This window comes from Thunnus albacares, chromosome 2 (assembly GCF_914725855.1).
Source record: "Thunnus albacares chromosome 2, fThuAlb1.1, whole genome shotgun sequence".
NCBI classification, from domain to species: Eukaryota; Metazoa; Chordata; class Actinopteri; order Scombriformes; family Scombridae; genus Thunnus; species Thunnus albacares.
In genome coordinates, this window is record NC_058107.1 from 21044203 (window position 1) to 21055339 (window position 11137).

Genomic DNA, 11137 nt, shown 5'->3' on the forward strand with positions numbered 1-11137 from the left:
AAGGCTTCCAGGAACAACAACTAATGGCTTTCCAGCATCACTGCCACTAGCAATCTCTCCCTCACAATTTCAATAGTGCAAAGTGGATTTGACTACATGAAAAACTACAGCCAGACTTGTTACTAAAGTGAGAATCCAGATAGGTTCACATGTATTAGATATATAAACTGTTTAATTTGACTGACAAATTAACTAGTTTGTGGTAACTCAACAAGATCTGTGCTGACACTGTCTTACTATATTTAAAGATGACAAGTTTAAATACATAATGCTTTTCTGACATCCGGAAACTGAAGTTAGATACGAATAAACAACGAAACCAGCAGAGCAAAATGAGACAAACCTGTCAAACTACTTCAATTTAAAGCATTTTAGATTCAAAACAGCAGCATTTTCGTGCTAATTTGTAAAGTATAGTTGAACCATATGAAATCAAGCAAAGAAAATCTAAACAGAAACCGCAATGCTCCGTCCGTTGAGTCTAACTGTAGTTTGCCACATTTGAATGAAACTTCATTAGCGCTCTGACAACCGGCGGGGCGACTTTTTCGACATAACTATGTCGAAGAAAGGAAACGAAATGGATTATACTCCACCGCAAACTTGTGAAGAAAAATGTTTCGCCCGAGGCCAAAATGTATTCCCTTTCCTGCCCCTTTATCCTCTCCATCATTGCATGAACAGGGGGGGGGGGGTTGCCATGGAGACACAGAAGGCCCTTTCCTTATTGGTTGCCGAGATGAAGTCAGAGTGACGAGGAAAGTAGAGACCAGACGCTACCGGGGCTCTTTCTCCTGTCTCCACTTTCACTTTTGTCAGTCTCTGTTCTTCCTCAGCACGGCTCATTTCCACTTCTCTCTGTCTCCTCAGCAGCCTGCAACGCTCATTGATTCTACTATATAGTCAACCGAAGTATATGCTTCTGTGATATATGAAGGTGACAAATCTCTATATTACAGGATGCAGGATAAAAAAAAACTGTGGTGGGTGTGATAGACATTCGCTAAGGCACAAGTCTAAAAACAGCGATGTACAGCTTCACAGAGCTACATGCTGGTGTAAAAGTAATTTTTCTGTACAGCTAATAATGTACGTCAACTGAGCATAATTGCAAGATAAACCTGCTATCTAAAAAATGCTCTCTGCCCAATGCAATTATGATGTAACTTAACTGTCTAAGATTAACCGAGTACACAACCAATGGCTCCATTTTCAAAGATCTAGCAGTGATTCAGAGACGGAGAAAACTGATATTCAGTTTTAGAGCTGCAACAATTAGTCGATTAGTTGCCAACTGTTACATTAATCACCAACTATTTTGATAATCGATTAATCATTTCTAAGAGAGAATTTTCCAAATTTTCCTAAAATGTGAATATTTTCTGGTTTCTTTAGTCTTCTCTGACAGTAAACTGAATATCTTTGGATGGTGGACTGTTGTGGACAAAACAAGACATTTGAGGACGTCACCTTGAGCTTTACGAAACGGTGATCCAGCTTTTTCACTATTTTCTGCCATTTTACGGTGCAAACAACCAATCGATTTACCTGTTGATTATTTCCTCGATTAATCAGTAATGAAAGTAATTGTTAGTTGCAGCCCCTGTTCAGTTTATTAAATTCTTGGAGGGGAAAAAAAGAGTCTTTGTGCCCCAAATTCTCATGCTCCAGCTGTGAGGAAAATAGATCTGAAACTGTTGGCAGAACAGAGGAACAGAAACAAGACTAGGTCAGAACCCCGTACATGGGTAGACCATCTATGGAACGCTACAGAGCTTTTCATTAGTATGTCGCCTGGTTACCATCAGATACCGCCAGCTTTTTTAAGATGCTTGTTTATATCTAAGTTTCTTTATTTGTATGGCACATTTCATACAGTGGTAGTAACTCAAGGTGTTGTACACATAAGATAAACATTAAAAATACTTCAAATACACTGCACCAGATTTTAGGTGTAGACTCTATGATGCTGTTGTAAGAAGGGTTGAGTTAAGATTTAGGCTGTTTTTTATATGTTTTATATATTATTACACTTACCCACAACCTGACAAATAGTTTTAAAGCAGTAACTATGAAATTAATCATTAATGCTAAGTGTAAATGACCCTAATACTGTGTGTTTCATGTGTGTAAAATTTGCATTCATAAATGTATTTGTTATATTGCTTTTATTTTATTTACCATGAACACAGAAGTGCTTTATTAGTACCACTGGTGACGGCACACAGATCCTCTCCTCTCATGTAAATGTCACATGACAGTCTTCTTCTGTATGTAATCATGTCACTACTCTCACTTGAAAAAACATTAAAACCTAATAAAGTGACAAATTAACACTTCTGCAAAAAATACAATCTAATCTAATTAATATCCACTTGTTTGTTGTTGGTTGGTGCAAAATGCATTCTGGGACACTAAGATTCGGTGACCTTTAGCTGCCTGATGGTGTAACTTCATCACTTTTGCAACACCGCTGTTGCGGTCCAGTCAAAAATATGACAAAAAGTATATAAGAGGAGCTGTGAGAAACTAAAGAGGAAAAAAGGGTGAAAGACTTTTAAATGTTTCTGCAAATCAGCTCCGATCTCCTTAAGTTTCTGGTTTGAAAATATTTGAGTCATCAGTTCAGTAAGTAGGCCCTGTGTTAATTTAGAGGACAACATGCATCAAGGAAAATTAACTGTTGGTGAAAAGAAAGCTGCTCTTGAAAAGCTGAGACCATCTGCTGCCCTTTGGAGAAATACCTCAAACCCTCTTGTGCAGCACAAATAATGCAGTCTTCCCAAAACTGTTCTACCCGGCGACCAAAGACAGAAGCTGTCTCTCATACTGACCATAAAAGGCCATTTTCAAAGATGCTCATGGTCCTCTGACTTTGGATAACATTTCAATGGGTGCTGGGGTCAGGTTTTCAGTTCTGTGGAAAACCAGGCTTTATCACCTTGGGATTTTCTTATCAGGGCCAGAGCCTAGAAAAAATAGAAACTCTCTATCAGTCTTATACCATAAAGGATTTTGACGTTTCTCTTCCTCTCACACACATACACAGACACACCACTCTGAATAGAGACACAGGGCTTTGTCTGGCATATGGGAACCTTTCAGCAAATAATGGGCATAACGCAGAGAAACTTCCTAATAAAAGCCTGAACACCAGGGAAAGAGGTGAGGGGGCAGCAAGGGGGGGGGGAATCAGGGTCTCAAGGAGTGTATTTTTAGCCGCCGAGAAATCAGGTGTCTGCGGCCAGTGGAAAAGAAAGGGTAGCGTGGGTAAAGTGACATGAAGCAGCGCTGTCGCTTTCATTTTACATGATCCTCGTGAGTCAGAAAGCACTGCGAGGGTTGGGGGTGGGGTAGAACAAAATGCAAACAAATATAAAATGACATATAAAGTCCATAATGACAGGAAACACACACAGTGAGGAATATATTAGTAAAAACCACAGGGATAAGAAGCAAAATAGCACAGAGATAAGAAAAAAAATAGATTGCTCTAAGCGGCACTTTCCTCAATGAGTGGGTGGTGTAAGCAGCATTTCTACTTCACAGCAAACTATGCTCCGTGCAGATTAGATTAGCTAATTCATCATATACTGGAAGGACTTTGCCTCATGGAAACACATATTGTTGCATCTCTCTGCTTATGAGCCAAGAACTTTCCTGTTAGAGAGGATGTGTGTCAGAGAGCTTCGATTTCAACTCGTGATGTGCACAAGCCTGATGAATATCACCAAACAAGCCCCCACCCCACCCATGACTTCATTTCTCCTCCATAAAATTAAATAGGGACACAAGAAGGCGGTTGAAAAATAAATACAGTGGCTCTTTGGAGTCCACCCACATCACCAAAAAATTTGGTGACCGAAGTGATGGAGACATGATGCAGGCCTGCACAAACCCTTCCTCTCTGTCTCATTTCCCAGACAACACCACTGTAGGAGCATTAACAGCGATGTGCCATTCATCAGCTGGCTCATCAGGGATGCGTGGGGACAGGTTGTACCCCTGTTGTCCCTGTCAACAGCTCAACACCAACATTAGCATCACCTGCTTTGTTCAAGGGAGCTGAGGTGGGAGGGTGGGTTGAGAGGAGAAGGACAGACTCTGTGAAGCTCGAGGTGCGGAGGAAACACAATGTTCCATTCAGTGCTTGGCTGGCGCCCAGGTGCATGATGGAAGCTAGTTTAAAATACTGTCATGATGCCTGATTGTTCGCTCAAGATGAATTAAAAGAAATTTAACCAGCCAGCTGGCAGCGTGTCCCTATACTCCGCTAAGAGGACATCATAAATTGTAAAATATGCACTTCAAACTCCTTGGGGTGCCTGAACAACTGAAAAGGCACCCATTATAATCTTTGACTCCTACAAAATGTTACTGGGTAGTGAAAGTGTTTAAAGTTCCTTTGGGAAACTTTTCAATCACTTAAATAGGGATGAACCAATCAATCCTCCAACCATCAAAGTTTGTCAAACATTCACTCTAAATTCAAGATTGTCATTTCTTATGAACGAGCTGATGGAGGATACTGATAATGCAAAACATACAATCCCGTTTTCCACAAAGAAGGGTCATGACCTGATCACTCAGACTAGTCAAGTCAATTTCATCTAAAAAGCCCCAAATCATGACTCACGCTTCACGCTCTTCACAGCATATGACACCTAACATATCAACAGGATTGGAAGATATGTATATCAAAAATCAAGAGTGCATACCTAATTTTAAAGATGTGCTGCTATCTATAAATATTGTTACCAATAACAGTATAGCAGGTAACATTTTATGCTGTCAATTTTGTTTCTAGCCCTTAAACCCTCGATTCAGGTAAGAAAAAATCCACCCACACCCACAAATACTAAGCTGTGTCCTTAAATATCATGAACTTATGTCCCAACTTCTTATGCAGATTATGGTTATGAAATGGTAGGTTTTGCTTTACTTTTAGATATCAATAGGTTTCTTTTATCATGTCAATATTCAGATTCTTAAATTACTCCTAGAGCCTGTGTACACTGCACGACAATAGCAGTATAAGCCCTACAGCGTGCACTGAAAAACAAACAGGAAGTAATTTTCCTCATCTATCCATCATCATGATCTAATTCCATAGCAGACGTTTGAGCTGAGTGCTGGAGACCCACACGATTCATTTGAATGGAATATTCTAGCCTTAACAGTCACATGTTGTGTATAATCTTATCTCCCTTCCTGATTATTCAAATCATATGTATTCTAGGAAAAACACTTATGCCTGAAAACCGATCTGTCATACATTAACAGTCAACAGAGTTGCACATATCTGAGAGGACAACCTTGAACAACCGTTTACCTACAGTAGTGCCACTTCCTGGTCTAGTGCTGCTAACCAAACAAGCTAACTGAGTCATGACCTTGACAGACAAAAAAAAAAAAAAAAGACTAAAGGAGATTTTACAAAGCTGCTTTGTTGATGATTAAATACTTTATTTCATCACAGCGTGGTGTTAAAAGTGGTGGTAAAAGTTCTTAACCAGAAAATGCACCCAGAAGTTGTTAAAATCCCCTCTAGTGCTGTCAGGGCCCATAAAAATCTGTCTCTGTTGACTGTCAAGGAAATGACACCAACAAGACATGAGCCTTTGTTACCGGGAGTTATCAGCTCCTGGAAAAAAAAAATTATTTAGACTCTACAGTCCAAGATAACATGAAGGGCTTGTTGTGAATCCAGTTTAATACCTACACGCTCATTTTAAACAATTGCAGTCCCACGTTACATGCCAAGCTGTGGAATAAATTGACTTTTCTAATATCCTAACAAAGCAATCACAGGACACTAATGGCTAATGAAACAACAGAAACAAATTGCATCTAGTATGAGAAATCAAGCTGCTCCATCATTGAAACTAGCACTTTATCAGTTAGACTTTACTGCCACCTTGTCTTGGGTGGGAGTGATGGTGATTGTGTATAGCTAAATGGTGGGTGGGATACAAGACGCAGGAGATCAGCATGCAACAGGCTTCCAAAATAGTCCACAGTCTGGTCTGAGCAAAGAGCCAAGACTATACTCCTCTGCTTCAATAACTAAAGTGAATTACATATCATGAAGAAATGACACAAACTAATACACATGTATGTCACAGTAGCCGAAGCCACACCAAGCTGAAGCTTCAACCTCATTTACCACCTTGTTAACTCTCCTCTAAATGCTTAATTTGCCTTATTTTACTGTGCTTGTACCTGATGTTTCTCTGCTCTTCCTGTGTCAGCAATCTAATCTGATGATCAGCTGAAATAGTACAAACATAGATGTGGTGAGCAGCTGCATACGTCATTCAAACTTTAACTAACAGGAAGTGCATCTTGATTGTGTTTTCTCAGCTAAAATGTTATTACTCAATGACTGTGCACATGTCTGTCACCTGTATTCTTACAACGTCAGGATTATTGACTTATTCTGCATAAGCAAGCGGAGGGGTTGCGGTAGGAAAACAGAAGAGCCGTCAGATGTAAGAAGACGACGAAGAAAAAAAAATACTAACCGAGATTCCACGCAGGGCTATGAATACTTGAACAAGACTGGGACACATGCTCGCAAGCTTCAAGCTCCTCTGTCAGGAATTTTCCACTCCATAGTCACTCAGACGTACAGCATGTATTTACATATTCTCACAGCGTCTTCCTCCTGACCATCAGGAGGCTGTCAGGCACTCCTGTAATTGTATAACATTAGTGGAATAATTTTAGTCTTAGGAAAGAGACCTGACTGACACAAATGTGCGGACATTAGCATAGTATCTGGATGCGGTTAGAAATTATTATCCTCATTTATCCAAAAAAAAAAAAAAAAAAGGTCATGGCAGGTGTTTACACTTTTGCTTTTTGTGTTGGCTTAAAAACAGCATCAGATCTGCTTTCAACAAATGTGATGATCAGGAAACACAAAAAAAATTTCACCCACCTCAAGTAAAAATACAACTGTACACACAATTGACTGATTCATGATTACCTCCACTCTTAGGTCCATTAGTTGTCTGATACTGCATCTGTTTGTCTGGTGTGTTAAGTGAGACTGAAAGCTGAGACAGCCTTCAGTTTCTCAATTACTGTCTTCTTGTAAGATTCTTTGGCGTAATGTAGATGCATTAAAACATAACCCTCCTCAGACATGAAATGCTCCGCCACAGAAAAATTTTAATAACTGATTAAAAACAGAAACTCCATGTGTGGTTGAACCACGAAACTCAAACAACTTCAGAGCTTGACTGTGTCAAACCTCAACAGGAACACAGCTGCGAATACATTTGAAATCCCAAAGCTACAATTCAAATCTTTCAAGAAATAACTCATGCAATCTTTAAACTCAATGAATATTTGAAATGTGTTAAAATAAATTAAACTTTAGATTTTCACTCGTTCTAAATTGCATTAAGCATCAACCTAGTTTTATTCAGCTTAGCTCAAAGTTACTCAAAACAACAATAACACCACTAGGCAACAAGTTGCTGTAGGTGTAAATGATTAGAAAACAACAAGCAATTTACGTAAAGATTTTGTAAAATATCAGCTACACATTAAACTAAGAGAGTGCTGCCAATACAATTTGCAAAGTTTAAACTATCCAAAAGACAAACATGAAAACTGTACATGGCTGCAACAAGTCTGTGCAGTTCTGTTACACCAATTGTACTTTAATCTGCTCTGATAAAACAAAACAAAACATTAAGTACAAACTAACATAGTAATATGATTTTGTGTTCAGAATGTGAGCAATAAATATAAAATCTTATTAAATTACATACAAAATATGAGCCTTGCATGTTACTGGACACACCCTGCCCACGTAACGTGATTTGACAAAGGACCGTTCTTTTCCTCGTAAACATTTTGACACATGTAGCATAATTACTGCTAATATGTTAGATCAATATTTAACTGAAAGGGAATGAAAACTATGGTGCCTCTTTAATTTTACTTAAAATTTCAAATGTAAGAGTTACATTTCAACACCAACGGCAAAAAGTGGGACAAAAAAAGAGACACTGTTTGCATTGTCAACAAAGCACTGCTCATGTACCTCTAATGTGTGTTTGTGTTTGGGGGGGGGGGGAACTCCCCCATTAGAAAACTGGTTAGGCAAATATCTCGAGGAATGAGGAAAATTTGAATGCTGGGTCATCTGTGATGCTGATGCCGTAAGTTCAAGCAGACTGCCCTTTAATTATCAGAGCAGCTCTTTAGCATCAGCAAAATATATTTGGACTTTACTTCCTCATGACATAAATGAACGGCATGAGAAAATGTCCTGCTGCGGCACTTTTGCGTGGTAATCGTTAAAATCAGCTACAGGAGCAGTTATTCATGTTTTTCAGATCAGAAATGAGGAACATAAGTAATGAGTCTGTCTAAAAGTAAAAACCAAACTGCGACTCAGAAGAGAACAGCGTGTGCAGAAAAAAGAACAGACTGCCGATAATCAGTGCAGGGAAGACGGCACGAGATCTAATACAAATCGCACTTGTAATGGGCTTCACCGCCCCCGTTTCTGTTGTCATGTAACTTCAAAAAACATGACAAAGCCAATGAAATCATTAAGATCACAGAGCAGCTGATGCTGAGCCGATTACACAACAACGCTCACAACCGTTATGACTTCAAGGAGGCAGGATGCAGGTTTCAACATGTCAAGGAGGAATTACACCCTCTGTGTGCACATCAGTACAATATTCTTCAGGCTCAGAAACAACACAATAACTTATCCTGGTATGTGAATCTTGTATTTCTTTCTCTGACAGCCATGCGCAGGCCAGATCTTGTTCTCATATTGAGCAGCACATACATATAGGTCTCAAAAACTAGACTTGGGTTGCATTGCTAAGTCAAAGATGTACTGATGTTGGAAATAAAGCAGAGGGTCACAGCTCCTGCACTCCTGGCAGAGCAATCATCTGGACCACAGGCGCCTCAGCGTTGCCTCAATGAGTCACTCGGGCCCTGCTGAGTCAAGAGGAGTGACTCTTGATGCTGAAACTCATGGAGTCAAATTGGAGTAGGAATGGGCAAAGGGGACGCAAAAACAAGCACGTGGCATGTAGGGTTTTAGTCAAGATTGAAACAGGCAGAATGCAACTTTCAGGTGTAAAGATTTGAGCTTTCCTTCCCTTCAAACAGTGAACCTAACAAAACCATGAGAAGTCAACATACTGTAATTTGAAGCTGAGTCTTAAATAAATTCTCACACCTGAGTATTACTGGAAAATGTCTCTGTGAAAAGCACACACCGAACCCTGAAGGCTGAAAAATTCACTCTGTGTACTCCTGTGGTTTCTATTTTAATATGCTATTGCAGACAGTGTATAATAACACCAGAAAAAGCTTACAGCCGCAACAGGAAGACTAACATTTCATCTGTTTTAACACGCATGCCTGTGTGACAGCCACAGTAGGGGCCATGGCATGAGCGCAGAGAAATATGCTGCACTTCTGAGTGCCAAAGGAAGAAGACAAAGTTAGTCTAGACAAATGTATTGGCGAGTTACAACAGCACAGGGCCTTATTGATCCCCTCCAGACATGTTTTAAGATGTATATAAATTACTCTGAATAATAATGTGAGTATAATATGGTTTTTCCACAAAGAATGTTAAATTATCTTGTTAAAATCCTTAAAATGACTCCTTTTCCCTCATTAAAAAAATCCAGAATCTATGAATATGTCAATATTTTTCATATCAGAAGTTTAACTGCTGGACACAAGATGTCTCCTACTTCACTGTAAAGTCTATTCTCAGTGTTTGTGCACAGCAGGCTTCAACATCACACTTGCTTAAGTTAAATATTGGACCAGAACTGGCTCCAAACTAGTTGTGATGTCACAAATCATGCTCGTAGGCCCACCCTTTAAAAATGGATTTTCAATGAGCACAGAGAAACTTTCCACTTTCAGCACATAAATGTGAAAACAGCCTTCTAGTGTCAAACTCTGCACATACATCATTCTGCACAGTGAAGCTCAAACATCCAACTGCAAGAACAAGAAGAAAAACACATTTTTGAGTGGAGAGGGGGCTTTAAAAACGTTGTAAAATCTGATTTAAGTAAATTTTAATGATTTAATTTTAAGTAAACGTGACGTTGCATCTGTGAAAAGTGGGGGGGGATGATAAAATTTGAACTACAGTAAACCCACAGGCTGTTAGTTACCTAGCAACATGGCAGCACGGTAATGACAAATTGATAGCTTGCAATGCTCATCACATACCTGGACCTGATGCACACCAGCGATGCACCTCTGGCCTCAGCGCGCTCCAGCACTCCGGCAAATCAAAGTTCATCCGCCTTTCTCCGCGTTTTTTTGGGGTCACTCACTACTTTTCACCAGTAAAACGCGGGTGTTCTTCTCAGCATGAAGCGGCCGCCGACTTGACGAGGTCTAGAAACGATGCCATAATTGAGATGAACGCATCTGAAGTCAGCAGCTGGTTTCCTTTACGTCGCCGTCTGTCTTGTTCGGCCCTTCAGCGGAGGAAGGGGGTGCGGGTACGACATGTAAAGATGATACGTAGAGAAACATCATCATCATCATCATCAGCCCAGGAGTGTGTCACATTATATCAACCGCAGTTTCTGCACTTGTTTACAAAATTTGGCCACATCATTGCGCCGGAGAACCGCACGCTGGATTTCCTCAATCGACAGGAAAAGGCCAAGGTAGCTATGGTAACGTTAAAATGTCCTTGAATAGCAGAGCTACCCCTCGCAGGAGTTTGACGGCTCGGCTCGGTTCGGCTCGGCTCAGTACGGGCGGGGGAAACGAAAACGGCTCCGAGCTCAGCCCAGCAACGGTCGCCTCCGTCCAGAGAGGCGGGAAGCGCGAGGAGCAGTCAGATGAAGAGTGCTCGCCATCGTAAGTTGTCACTCCGTAAAAAGCTGAAATTATACTTTCCGCGTCCGCGAGGGTCCGCTAGGGTTCGCGTGACGTAAATTTCGTCAGAGGGTGTACGCGTAGGCTCTGTGTCTGTGCGGACATCCGCGTACAGTTTGTTGAGACCGCGCGGACAGTCCGCGCTGTCTTCCTGTAAACGCTGATCTACTGCGCATGTGTGGACCGCGTCCCCCTCCGAGCGGACAACAGAAAGCAGCACAAACACAACTAC

At 40.5% G+C, this 11137-nt stretch overlaps 1 protein-coding gene across 5 annotated transcripts in view; it reads right to left on the reverse strand.

Annotated features, from left to right (window-relative positions):
• Nucleotides 1-10886, reverse strand: part of LOC122996706 (membrane-associated phosphatidylinositol transfer protein 2-like) — a 45553-nt gene extending 34667 nt beyond the window's left edge. For all 5 annotated transcript variants that reach the window (XM_044372345.1, XM_044372326.1, XM_044372318.1 and 2 more), the window contains exon 1: nucleotides 10243-10886. The gene's annotated coding sequence lies outside the window, so the exon portion shown is untranslated. The remainder of the gene's footprint in view (nucleotides 1-10242) is intronic.
• Between the last annotated feature and the right edge of the window lie 251 nt (nucleotides 10887-11137).